Genomic DNA, 12,892 nt, shown 5'->3' on the forward strand with positions numbered 1-12,892 from the left:
CACTGGAGCCGGACCCTGTGGGCGCTGAGGATGCTACCGATGGGAACCCGCGGGCAGGGGGATGGAGGAAGGCTCGTGCCCAGCTCCCTCGGGCAGGACACGAGTTGTGATGGCCCCGGCAGGAGCTGTGGGGCGTGGGGGACACGGGCGGAGTGGTGCCGCACACCTGCTCTGAGCCCTGCGCGGTCCCAGGCAGAGAAGGCCCCGGGCAGTGAGGGCTGAGGTGTGACCGTCCCTTCTCCCGGAGGTGATGTTCGAGGCTTGGCTGCCACCGCCGGGCTGTCCCGGCCCTCTGGCACCGCTGCCGTGGCATCATCCTTCACTGGAGATGCCGACCTCGGCTCCTTTATTTCCAATTCCCGGCTGCGCCATTCCCTTCACCGCCGCGTGTCTCCGGTGCTGGGTCACATCAGCCAGACCCGTGGTTCAAACTCCTCTCAAAACCAGGCAGGAACTGGGATTTCAGCATAGGAGGTTGAATAAATAAACAGATAAACTCAAAGTAAATAAAGGTAAAGGAAATTAAAAGAAAAAATAAACAGAGAATGCAAACAAAGCCTTAAATGAACACAAGCTGTTAATTTGCAGTTAAAGAGCGTTTCCAGCCCCGCTGGCTGCTGGGGAAGAGGCAGCCCAAGCCCAGTGGCCCTCGCAGGCTCCCAGTCCCTAAGGGAAGGGACGGTGAATTAAAGAGATGTCAAGGATTCTGTCAGTTCAGCCGCCAACCTGAAAAACCTGGTGGTTGCAGGTGGTTCGAAACCCATTTTTCAAGCAATATGAATTTCAAATGAACCTGTGCCTGTTTCTCTGCCCTCAGAAGTGCCACGAGCAGGAGCCAGCTCGGGGGTGGTGGAAGTGTCCGTGTTCCTGTGCTCTGCCCTCTGCCCCCCTGGTGCTCCCCGGGCCCAGCCTAACGGGAGGAGATGATGGGTCAGGCTTTAACTTCTCGCCTCAGTGAATAAACACCGTGTGCTTTTACCATCCCTGGGCCGCTCTGATCCCACCCTCACACCCGAAACCTTCCCTAGCTCGCCTGACAACGGCGTTTTACGAGACGGATCAGGGCTGTCTCCTGCTGTAAAACCCAGCACGGCAGCGAGAATGATCGAGGGTAGCTCACGGTGCGGGCAGCCGGACCCGGGGAACCCCCCTGACCGCAGGGAACCCCCTCGGCTCTGAGAACGGGACTCCCTGGCCGCTGCCACACTGACACGAGCTCACCACGAGCCCAGCGCTGTAATCCTTCCTTAAGCACCTCGGCAATGAGAGGATTAACCAGGGATCTGCCATGGCCGTGTGCCATGGCTGAGCCTGAGAAATCCCGACGGGAATTCCCGTGCCCTCCCTCATCTCCGTATCATTATGTTCGTCCGCCTCTCGCACACAAGGATGCTCCTCCGGGCCCTGCTGTGCTCTAGCCGCAGGCTGTGCAAAGCCCAAGCCCCTGTTAATGAGCAGCCCCGCATTTTCCAGCCCTCACCGAGAGCCGTGGGGAGGGGATGGATGGGACATGGTGTCCTGTCCTCCTGTAGGCAGGACACCTTTGCCCAGCACTTCTGCAGGACACCTGCAAACACGTGCAGCCTCCAAGATCCAACGCCGTGGGTTATCCCCAAACCAACCCTTTCTGCTGCAAACTATCACCGCTCAGGTGCAGCCCCCCGGCCCCTGGTCCCCAGCGGGGACTCTCAGTGACCGAGCCATGGTCACGTTGCTTCCAGCATCCCTATTCATCTCTCTGTCTCATCCCCCCGGCCCTGCAGGGGCACAGCGTCCTCTCACAGCCCCAGCTCTGCCTCCAGCTCCCCACACCCAGCACAGACATTACTTTTAATGATGTGCAAATTAGCTTAGGGCACAGCGATCAATCACGGGCTCAACGCGTCGGTGAGGGGACCTGGTGACTCTTTGTTGGGGGGCAGCAGCTGAGGAGGAGGGAGGGGAGCCTGCCCTGCCCGCGCTCCAGACACGCAGGAATTGATTCGGGATTGTTTCTGAGCAGCAGGCGATCCAACAGTCAGATATATTTCTCTTGCAGGTCTGAGTGCAGAGCTCTATTATTCATACTCTGGCTTTAAGTTATAGCCAGTGTCGTGTCAAATGTACCAATTCCAGCAGCTTTAATGGAGTTGGCCTCTGCACCCCTCGCCAAGTGGCAGCTGATATTTTCTGCCCACATCAGTTGTATCTACAAAGGGAAAATATCGAATACTCCCTGTGGTTCTTGTTCCAGCGCCTGTGGAGGGGAGGGGAGGTTTCCTGGCCGTGGTGACACCACGTGTGCTGCGTGTGCCAGCGTGCACGTGTGGCTCCTGGCACAGCCAAACCTGGCACTGCCACATGGCTGCATCCCAGGGCCACCACGGCCACTTGCATGTGGTGACCAGCTGGGAGGAAATGCTCCCTGCAGGTGGGAACATCCTCCAGAGAGGCTGTGGAGTAGGGCTGCCCCCTGGGATGAGGGCAGGAGGTTGGGTGGCGCCTGGGGTGCTGCAGGAGACCCTCACTGTGGCACCACATCTTCCCTCCTGCACACCCCTTCCTGACCTCGGGGTCTGGGAATGCTCCAGCCAGGCCCTGAGCAGCAGCTCCAGCACTGTAAGGGGCTGAGAGGGCCCAGGACGTGTTCCCGTATTCCCTGGTGGGTACACATCCCATCCGTGCTCCAACATTCCCACTGCAGCTGGGGCAGAGACCCTGCAGACATTTGGGTCTGCTCAGCCTTAGGTCCATAATTGAACCAAATGTTTTAAAGCAAGCTTTGATCCCTTGGAAAAGCCAACTCTGCTGGCTGCCCCCGTCACCATGGCACCTGTAAACAACTGGCAACATGCCCACCGCCCAATTTTAGTAACTAATTACCTCTCGTTATCCTGCATCAGGCCAGTAGCCAGCATGTCACCAGGTGATTAATACAGTTCACACAGCAACATGAAGCTGCATCCTTCATTCACCACCAGAGTTATCCTGTTTGCCCTCTCATTGTTTACCTTCATAAAGCAGTGAGAAAGGCAGGAGATACAAGAAATCAGCGTTTGCTGTTGGATGAGCAGCTGGGAAGGCAAAGGAGCAATAGGGCTGGGCCAGGATCTTCTGGAGGCAGGAGAGGAGGTGGCTTTGAGGAATTTGTAATTAAGATTTAATACAGGAACCTCTAACGGGCTTGTAAATCCTCTGCCCCTCTGCATGACTAGTGGTCTGCTGACACCCTGCAGAAGGGATTTTAAACCTAAGGATCTTGAACCACGACAAGATAGAAGGAGGAATTTCTCTTAAATTGCTTTCCACTGTTTTTTTTTTCCCCCACAGGTTCTTCCATGAGTCCGGGAAGAACCCACTTCCATCCAATCCCATCACTCAGCTGTCAGCTCCTGCACGTGGCTGGTCACGGGATTGTGCACTGAGCCAATAAATTAAATTGTGGTAGCTTCATCAATATCAATTTTGATGACACTAAAAAGAGCCTGACCACAGGCACCAACCCTGCTGTCAAAATTAAAGCAGACCGTTTTTTCACCCCTGAAATTGTCCCATTCCGTCAGCCCGTGATAGGAGCACCGCTCAGTCACCTTGGGTGTGTGGGTGCTGGGGAGCTGGGTGGGCTTGGGAGGAAGAAACAGTGGGCAAGTGGTCTGGGGCAGGTGGGCAGCTGAGGGGGGCAGGAAAGCAGATTAGGGGGATTTGGGGCTCAAAGCTGCTGAGGGCTCAGTCCCATCCTCACCCCAGCTCCTCCCAGCAGCAAGGGCAGGCGAGCACTTACAATAATGAGGTATTCAGCACTGACACCTTTTAATTCCCCAAATGATTAACTTGCAGCAGATTAGAGCTGGGATGGCTATTTAATTAACAGACACGTCAAGCTTGCTTATGAGTCATTAAAAAAACCCACCCTAATGATTGACTTGTTAATACGGAAGAAATCAATTAGGTTGGTTTTTTTTTTTTATTCCTCCTCTGAAGTTTTTGGATCCAGCTGAAAGGATGGAGGAAGAAAGGACGCTGGGATTCAGCAGAGCTTTATTCTTTACAGAGGAGGCTGCGGGAAGAGCTTGAGGCAGGGATTTGGAGGGGTTTGGGAGGAAGGGACTGAGCCCTGTCCCAGGATGCAGAGGAGGATGAGAGCCACCCCTCAGCACCAGGTTGGTTGTGTGGCAGAAAAGCTGCCCTGTCCTCCCTCAATCCCCTCATTCTCTCCTCCAGAGCCAAGTTCCAGGTATCCCACAAAGCTCTTTACCCTGAACTGCCTGGCTCCCACTGTGGCTTTCCCAGAGAGCCTGGGAGTGTGGATGGGAAGGGGGACACAGAGTGGCTGCCTTGGGGCTGGGGCAACTCCTCAGCTCAAAGCTGGGGGTGTCTGGTGCTGCTGGGGGAGGTGGGTTATTGCAGGGGGGTCTGATGGCAGCAGGGTTACAGACAGATCCTGCAGGTGCTGAGTTAATGATGCATCCGGGGAAAAAGCAGTGTGGCTTGGGCAGGAAAGGCAGGAAAGGCAGGAGTCGTCAGCTCAGGAAACAGCTGGTGAAGTTCAAGGGCAAAGAGAATTTGGGAGCTGCAGCCAGTTAGGCCCAGAGAGCCCCGAGCTCAGCGGGGTCAGAGCCAGGGAGGTCTAAACATCTTCTGTGCACCACGACAGTGTCAGGACACAGGAGAGCCTACTCGACCCTCCTGCTCCCCGGGGAAAGCCCACGAGGGGTTAAATGCCTTTCTTACACACAATTATGTATTGCTGTCTTCGGAGTCTGACTTAATGCACAGAAACTCTGATTGCTCAAGTCGTAGATTGCCTCTTGACATTAATTACTATGTAAATCCGGCAGATTAACATTGTCAGATGATGAGTGGCAAGTCTCACTCGCAGTCAGTCTCCCAGGAGCGCCGCGGTTGCAGAAGTTGCCATAGCGATTTTTTCCTCTTGGAAAAAAAAAAAAAAAAAACCTCGATAATAGAATAAACTCAAAACAAGCCGACACATCCCTGTGCTCCCACCAGGCGCTGCTGCTCTCCCTGCTGATCCCAGGGCCTCAGCTGGACCCTGCTGGGGCAGGAGCTGAAGTTACATTTTGACTCATCAGTGGGTTTAATGCTCTTCAAGTGCCTCCTGTCTGGCTCCTCTTAGTGCTTCACGCCTAAATGGCCGTGATGGGGGGCTCATCCCCACTCCACGGGAGCTGCCTGGCTCCTGCCCCCCCAGCTTTGGTCATTCTGCGCCCCCCTCGTGCTGCTGGGCATGGTCCTGGCAGGCAATGTGGTGTTTTGGGGGGGGGAACAGAAAGCTCCTCTGGGTCTCCTCGAGAAGGAGATTTGATTGTTGTTATCCCAGTCTCTGAAGGCAAACAGCGAAAAGAAAAGGGGGGGGAAAACCGCGTTTTTCACTCAAGATTAAAGATGCATGAGCAGAACGAGCAGGGCTGCGCACCGAGGAGTTAGGGGCTTTGAAGGTGAGCCGAAAGCTCACTACATAAATTGATAAACTGCCTCAGAACTCTGGTCAGGAGAGCACAGGCAGCCGGCTGCAAACCTCGCTGTGTCTGGGGGTGCTTTGGACTGACCCCCAGCCCCGCGCCCTGGCTCAGGTCAGCCCTGAACTGCCAGGTGGGTACCCCGGGGCTGGGGCTGCTCTGGTCCAAAATGTCCTTGCCAGTGCCCTCCCGCAGGTCACCCAGCTCCCAGAGACTGAAACAGGGGTCCCCCAGGACCCCCCAGACCTCCCCAAATCCCACTCTCCCCACCAGCGCTGTCGGCTGGGATCACCCTCTGCTCCCCAGGGACAGACCGCGGCTCGGGCGGGCTCTGCAGCACCCGCCACCTCTGCGTGCCCCGAGGGAAGTCGCACGACAGAGGTTGTTTATTGCCTTTGAAAGGCAAGAATATGTTCCTCATCCATGTCATACTTCTAAAAATACCAGACGTGTTGCCCCGACTCTCCTCTCGTGCGCTAATGACAGCTGCGGAGCGACGTCTGTATCATAATGGATGAGAAACAAGTGCCTCGGTACCCGGGAGAAGGCTGATTATTTTACTGGCAAGATACATTAAAAAAATGCCTTGTGACACAAAGTAACATTAATGTCAGCAAGCGGCAGCTCGGCGCCTCCGGGGAGCCCCGCTCCCGTCACCCTGATTAAATTAGCGCGTTCCCCGCATCCAGCCGGCCATCAATATTCATGTCGGGGTGTGCCCGAGCCAGGGCTCTCGGAGGAGACGGAGCAGCCTCAGCCGCGGGATGCAGGAGCGAATCCGGGCGTGGTTGCCCTCCAGGCAGTGCCCGAGCATCCTCCTCTCTAGCCCCAGGCCTGAAGAGGGGCGGGGTTGTTGCCAAACCTGCACCTTGGAGTGATGCTCCGCAGGGAGTTCCTCCTTGGTCCACGGGATCTTCCCTCAGCAAAAGGGAATTTCCAGGGTGGAATGAAAACATGCCAAATTGCCCTGGATTTGGCTCGGTGTTTCTCTCTCTCTCAGAAGCCGCAGCCCATGGGAATTCACATTCCTGGCTGGAATGCCCATGCCTGGAGCTGCTGCCCGGATCTCCTGCCTCTGCTCAGGAGGTAATTATGCTTTACTGGGCTCTGCAAAATTCATGGCTGTAAATGTCTCCACACGGGGAAGGTGCTTGTAACTCATGAAGAGCCAAATGCCAAAATGCCACTGAGGAAAGGCTGGAAAGAGCTTTAATTGCCCCAATAAATCAGTGTCATCCCAGGCTTCCAAGACATCCCCACTGCAGCCGCTGCACGTCAGCCCAGTTGGCAGCCTGGGCTGGGGACGTGTTTCCAAAAGTGTTGCCAAACAGGCAGTTGTGGTTCCTCCTCCCACCGGTGTGAGTGCAGGGCCAGCCTTGGCTCCCCAGTTTGCCCCCATACCTTCTCCTGGGCCCAAGAGCAGGATCTCCCTGTCTCCAGGAAGGAAAGCACAGGATGAGCGGGGCCTGGGGAGCTGCAGGGACACGCTGGCATTGCCATGAGGTGCACTGCTAATGTGAGATAACTGTTCCATAATTTTGCAGCTGGTGCTGCTGCAGAGGGGTGGTAATGAGAGAGAACAGGCTCAGGGCGGTTTAAGGAGCTGTGTAGGGGCTGCCCTGAGCGGAGCTCTCTGAAAGGTGCCAGTGTGCGGGGTGATAGAGCCTGCACTCGCTTTGTTCAACGGGAGCTGACACCCACCTGAAGCATTGCCTGTAGCATCACAGACTGGTTTGGGTTGGAAGAGGCCCTAAAGCCAAACTCATTCCACCCCCTGCCATGGGCAGGGACACCTTACCACCATCTCAGGGTGCTCCAAGCCCAGTAGAACCTGCCCTTGAGTGATGGGGCAGCCACAGCTTCTCTGGGAAACCTGTGCCAAGGCCTCAACACCCTTCCAGGAAAGCAATTTTTCCCAATATCTAGTCTAAACCTATTGTCCTTCAATTTAAAACCATATTTCTGGTGACCCCAGCTCCACCCTCAGTTCAGGGCTGAGGTGCCAAGGGATCCAAACACAGCGGTTGGCACTGGCACTGCTCGTGCTGCCATTGCCCAAAGTGTGTGTCCTGTGGGCTCCCAGAGCCCAGCGGTCAGCGTAGTTAACAACCTTTTTAAAACTGAACTCCCTGGGAACTTGTTATTCCAGGATTCCAGCCATTAAGGGCTTGTTAATATTTATGAAATAATTAATAGATGCACCTCAGTTCTTTAATAACTCATGTAAAGTTGTGCTGGGGAAGGCGGTACCGGGCGTTCTGCTCAGAGCAGCTCAGAGCAGGAGGAGCCCTTAATTATGGATTAAACACACACAGATTTATTACACAAAGTTATGAAAAATAAAGGCATTTAATTTAAGAAATAACGAGGCAGGTTCTGCTACCTGGAGAGCCGTGTTAACGAGGCAATTGGCAGTGGAGCTCTGCTCCAAGGAGAAACATTTACAGGGGGCCTGCCCCCGTTGTGGTGAGCTCCGTTGTTATGTGGGAGATTCAGCTCTCCCCCCCGGGGGATGTTGGGAAGGGCAGGCAGGGCCACCCCAATGCACACATATGGTGTGAAAACTCACACACACACAATATTTTCTGGGAGCTTTCCCACTGCCAGCTCCTCTCCATGAGCACAAGATGTTCCTTTGCTCCAGGGACCCCCGTGCAGGACCCCCCCAGGCAGGCACTGGAGGCCCTGGTGGCAGCACATGCTGCCCAAACAACGATCTGTACTTTCAATTTTCCAAAAGATTATGTTTTCATCTTCAAAGATGTTGCCTCCTGCTTTTTTGACCTGAATAAAGTGGAAGACAATAGAACCCAGATGAAATATATATCTACATTAATCTTACACAGCCTCGTGCCCCTTCCAGGTGCTGCGGCAGGAGCGGATCCAGTTGCAACCAGAAGCCCACCTGGGTCTGAGTGATTCCCACTCTGATTTAACAGGATTAAGTGGTGCTGTGAAACGCAGCTGGTCCCAGTGCAGGCAGCACAGCTTCCCCCTGGCGGGGTGGTGGAAAAGCTCAGGGGTACATTTTTTTCCCCTAGAAATGTCCATGGCAGGGGAGGGGTGTGACCCTGTCATCTCCAGACATCAGAAGGTGACAGTGGGGTTGTCATGGAAGCTCTGCTCCAGGCTGGGTCACACAGCTTCTGCCAGCTGGGCAGAATGGTGCTGTGCCCTGTGGGACGATGCTGTGCCCAGCAGGATTCTGTTCTGCCCAGCGGGATGATGCTGTGATGAGTGGGATGATGTTGTACTGAGCAGGATGATGCTGCGCCCGGCGGGATGTTGCTGTGCTGAGCAGGATTATGCCACCTCAGCATTTGGACAGGCACTTCCACCCGGATTTTGGCAGCAGGGGCGACTGCCGGGAGCTCACTGGGTGGCAGGGGCGGCTCAGGCTGGGTTGGCCATGAGCTGCCACCTCGGCCAGCAGAGAGCATTCACTTTGCTTTGTATCTCCTCAGGTTCCTCCTGCAATTTGCATTTCAAAGCCTCTCCTGTCCTGCCTGTGTCCCCAGACAGGCTTTGTGCAGCCACAGGAGCTCGAGGCCAAGGTGAGGGGCACTCACAGCCCTCACAGGTAAAATCCCTGCCAGGGACAGGCTGGATCCCCCAAGCCAGATCCCAGAGCCAGGCATGGTGGGGGCTCCAGCTGTAGCAGGAGAGTACTGGGAGAAGGAGAGGGAGAAATTGGATCCAGAGACAGCAAATGCAGCTCCCCAGAATGGATGTACATTTTCATTATACACTGAGTAATTGGTGGTAATACAAGAGATATGGGCAGTATCATTATAGACCAGGCTGTGCTGGAGATGGATTATCATCATCTGTCATTATCTGGGCTTCCTTGTGGCTGCTAAAATTGTAGAACATGATTTTAATAACCCTGGAAGGCAAGAATCATTTTTCTTTTGTCACTTAACAACTTGGCCTCATTCACTGATACCTTTAAATAAGAAGGGGGGGATTAATTTCTAGTGGGAAATGCAGACCTGGTTGTTTCCTCCTCTCTTCATTTGCAAAGGGGCCCCCCTTCGATTCCTGACAGCTTTCAAGGAAATTGCAGATAATGGGGACAGGATGTCAGCGTGGAGCAGGGGGCACAGGATCACCCGGAGACAGGTGGTGGTGCTGACACAGTGCCAGCCCTGGGGGCCTCACCCTGTGTCCCCCCAGGAAGGGCACTGATGGCGCTGGGAACCACAACCTGAGCCTCAGGGGGTCTTGGCCAGGAGATTTGGGCAGTTATCAGAGCCATCAGGGTGCTCCAGGCACCCCAACCTCCAGTCCCATCTAGCAGGGCACAGACACAGCTGTTTCCCAGGAGCCAGGGGAGCTGTGTCACTCCTGAGCCCCCCAGACGCTGCCAGGCTCATTTGTGGGTGTTTCATTTGTCACTCCTCCTGGCCATGGAAAAAGCCAGCAGCAGGAGAGGGACAAATCAAATTACAAGGCAGCTAATGAAAATAATGGGGAATAAAGCACTTTTGGAGGCTGCTTGGTTGGATTCCTATTTCCCTGTGTCACTGGGTTCAAGCGGGGATGTTTATAACCTCACCAAGACATTTCATTGCCTTTGTGATTAGCTCAATTGACCGTGGATTTTTTGCTGTCACAGATCTGAGCCCTTGGGAGAGAAGTGCCAACTCCAAGTCACATTCCTGCCCCACAGCTCGAGCACCCAGAGCCCCCCTGTGCCCTCCAGGGTCCTGGCACTGGCAGCGTGTCCCAGAGTGACATGGATGAGGAATGAAGGGGGTCTCCCTGGGCAGCACAGCCGAGATGGGGGGTTCATACAGCAGGAGCAAGGGGGGAGCAGTTGGGAGAGCTTTGCTCCTTTTCCATGCAATGCTCCAGCCACGAGCAGCTGTCAGAGCCTGCCTGGGCTGGCAACCCCTACCTGCAACTATTGACTCTGAGTAAATAATCCCCAGGTATCCTTTTCTCCTGATAAAAGCTGGAGGGGGGGGGGGGTGTCTATTATTGTCAGAGGTGTTCATTAGAGCAGAAAAATAATAGTGCTTTGCTTGCAGCCTGATTGCCGGGAAGTGTCGGGAGTGGCCACGCAGCCCCGACAGCTGGGAGCAGACTCAGCCCTCGGACGTGCTGCCTGGCACCACGGGCACAGCAGGGTCAGGGGCTGTGCAGGGGGGATGAAAGGCCCCTGCCCAGGTGGTTTGATGGGAGGCAGCATCAAAGGGAAATTTTCTTTTCAGCAATGGCAGAAGGAGAAGATGCTTCACGGGGCTGAGCTCTGGAGTGACTCAGCAGAAGAGAGCAGGGATTTCCAGGAATATGAGGGGTGAGAGGCTGGTACAGGGCCGAAGGACATGGGGGTGTTCCACTGCCACAGACACCTGTGCAACAGAAGCAGGAGTTTAGGGACAGGAAAGTTCCAGGTGGACCCATGGAGGACCTCTCCCTCTTGCCCATCCACCCTGTCAAACCGCTCTGCCGAGCTGGAGCTGCAGCCCCCTGGCACCACTTTGGCAGAGTAGAGATGAATAATGGCAGCACATCCTGCCCCTCCTCCCCATGCCCATCAGAGCCTCCCCGGATCTGCCACGCAGAAATTAATCCTCCTGCCTCATTAATTGCAGGAATGTGTCAGGAGCTGTTCAAGGTCAGCCTCTAGGACCCCTGCCATCAATCCTCTCCAATTTGTGGCTGCCTCACTGGGGAGGAGCTGGCAGTGGCACAGCAGGGACAAGGACTGGGGACATCTCTGGTATTTGGGTGACCAGAGCCTGCAGACACAGGAGGGTCCTGGATGGGATTCTGTCCCAGGGGTGGCTCCATGCTGGCAGGCTGCCCATGTCCCCTGTCTCCTGGTGATGCCATCCGGAGCCAAGAGTCCTCTCCTGTCCACCTCTGCCCACCCACAGAGTGACTTGATGGGGAGCTCTCTGCTCCCTCCTCAGTGCTGAAGGGGGTAGTCTGAATTAATTGCATTGGGCACCATTTAACCAGGTCTCTTCACCCATTAGAGACTGCAGAAGCTTTTACACTTAGATCTTGCATCTTACGTGACTGGCAATATTCTATTTTTTTAGGGAATGAAAAGAAGAAAGGGAAAATCCCTTTAGGGGAGCTGGGGTTTGCTGCCTGCAGAGCTGATACACACTAGGAATGTACTTTATTCTGTTTAAGAGCAATGATCCACCCAGCAGGGATGGAATCAGAGGCACAGGAAACAGGCGTAGCTGAGAGCTCTCAGGCACTAAATGTGGGGCTGCTGCTTGTGGACTGCAACCAGAGCTGCCCACGGGGTCTGGCTGTGTCCACAGGCTACTGCCCAGTGCCATTGGTCCCTGTCTCACACACTGCAACCAGGAAAAACCCCGCAGCTGCTTCCCCTTTCCACCTTCCCCCTTGCCTGATGGCCTCAGGCTTGGGAGGCTCTTATGGCATGAACTGGGAGCCGCTGCCCCACCACTCACCCCAAAACCCGCTTCGAGAGCATCCACCCTCCCTCCAAACTCTGCTCTCCTTGCTGTCCCACACCATGGCCTGTGTCACCACCTGCCTCTGCACCGTGGGACCCTCTGGCACCCAGCTGGCTCTCACACCTCAGCAGCCCCCTCCTCGTGCATCCTCCTGCCCCAGCCTCTCTGCCAGGCTGGCCAGGACCCACGGCTCAGGATCTCTGCAGGGGTGGCACCCTGCACCCTGCCTCGTATTCCTGTCCCTTCCCACGGACGGGATCTGTGAGCTTGTGAGCGTGACTCAGAGCCGGAGGGGAACCAAGAGCACTGTCAGGAGGGGACGTCTGCTCCATCCCCTCGGGCAGGCGGCTGTCCCGTCTGATTGGCACGCTCGGAGCCTCCCGGGACGAGCCCCTTCCCTGCGGAGCACGGGCGAGGTGAGCCCGAGGACTGGCGTGCTCTGGTGAGGGATGCAAAGTCCCCTCCCGACCCCGATCCCAGCCCGTGGCGGGGCCCCATCGGCGGCGGGCGCTTGCCGGTGTCCAGCTGGGTGTTTGCAGCGCTACGCCCTCGGTTCCCACGGAGATGCCCACGTCGCCATGGCTACCCACGGCTATTCCTGCTCGGCTGGTAAACAGCCCCCACGGCACCAGTTTCCGTCCCGAACTGCTGGGGGTTGCTACACCCCAGGGAAATGTTGCGAGGGCAGCTCCCCCGGTCCGGGCAGGCAGTGGGAATACGCTCCGTCCCCCAACCCAGGGTGCTGAGCCCCCCTCCCACCCCTGCCAGCCGCCTGACCCGTTACAAGCAGGGCAGATTTGGGGGAAAGTGCCTTTGCTTGGATTGTGGGGCTTGTGAGGTCGGCTGTGAGAGCCCCAGGCCATCCCCTCCAGCCAGCGCCCAGCTCTTCAGGAGGCAACGCCAGACCTCCCCAGGCTGGTCTCCCACCACCCCGAGACACCCTGCTCCCAGGAGGCCGCTCTGGCCCCCCAGATTTTGGCGGCGTGG

At 55.9% G+C, this 12,892-nt stretch overlaps 1 long non-coding RNA gene across 1 annotated transcript; it reads left to right on the plus strand.

Annotated features, from left to right (window-relative positions):
- The first annotated feature begins 8,518 nt into the window (after window positions 1–8,518).
- Window positions 8,519–10,348, plus strand: LOC136301406 (uncharacterized). Its single transcript, XR_010723864.1, has 3 exons — window positions 8,519–8,553; window positions 8,924–9,013; window positions 10,078–10,348. It is a non-coding gene; the product is annotated as an uncharacterized lncRNA (long non-coding RNA).
- Window positions 10,349–12,892: the final 2,544 nt, after the last annotated feature.

Source organism: Chamaea fasciata, unplaced genomic scaffold, assembly GCF_029207755.1.
Source record: "Chamaea fasciata isolate MVZ Bird 193981 ecotype frontalis unplaced genomic scaffold, bChaFas1.0.hap1 SCAF_26, whole genome shotgun sequence".
NCBI lineage: Eukaryota > Metazoa > Chordata > Aves > Passeriformes > Sylviidae > Chamaea > Chamaea fasciata.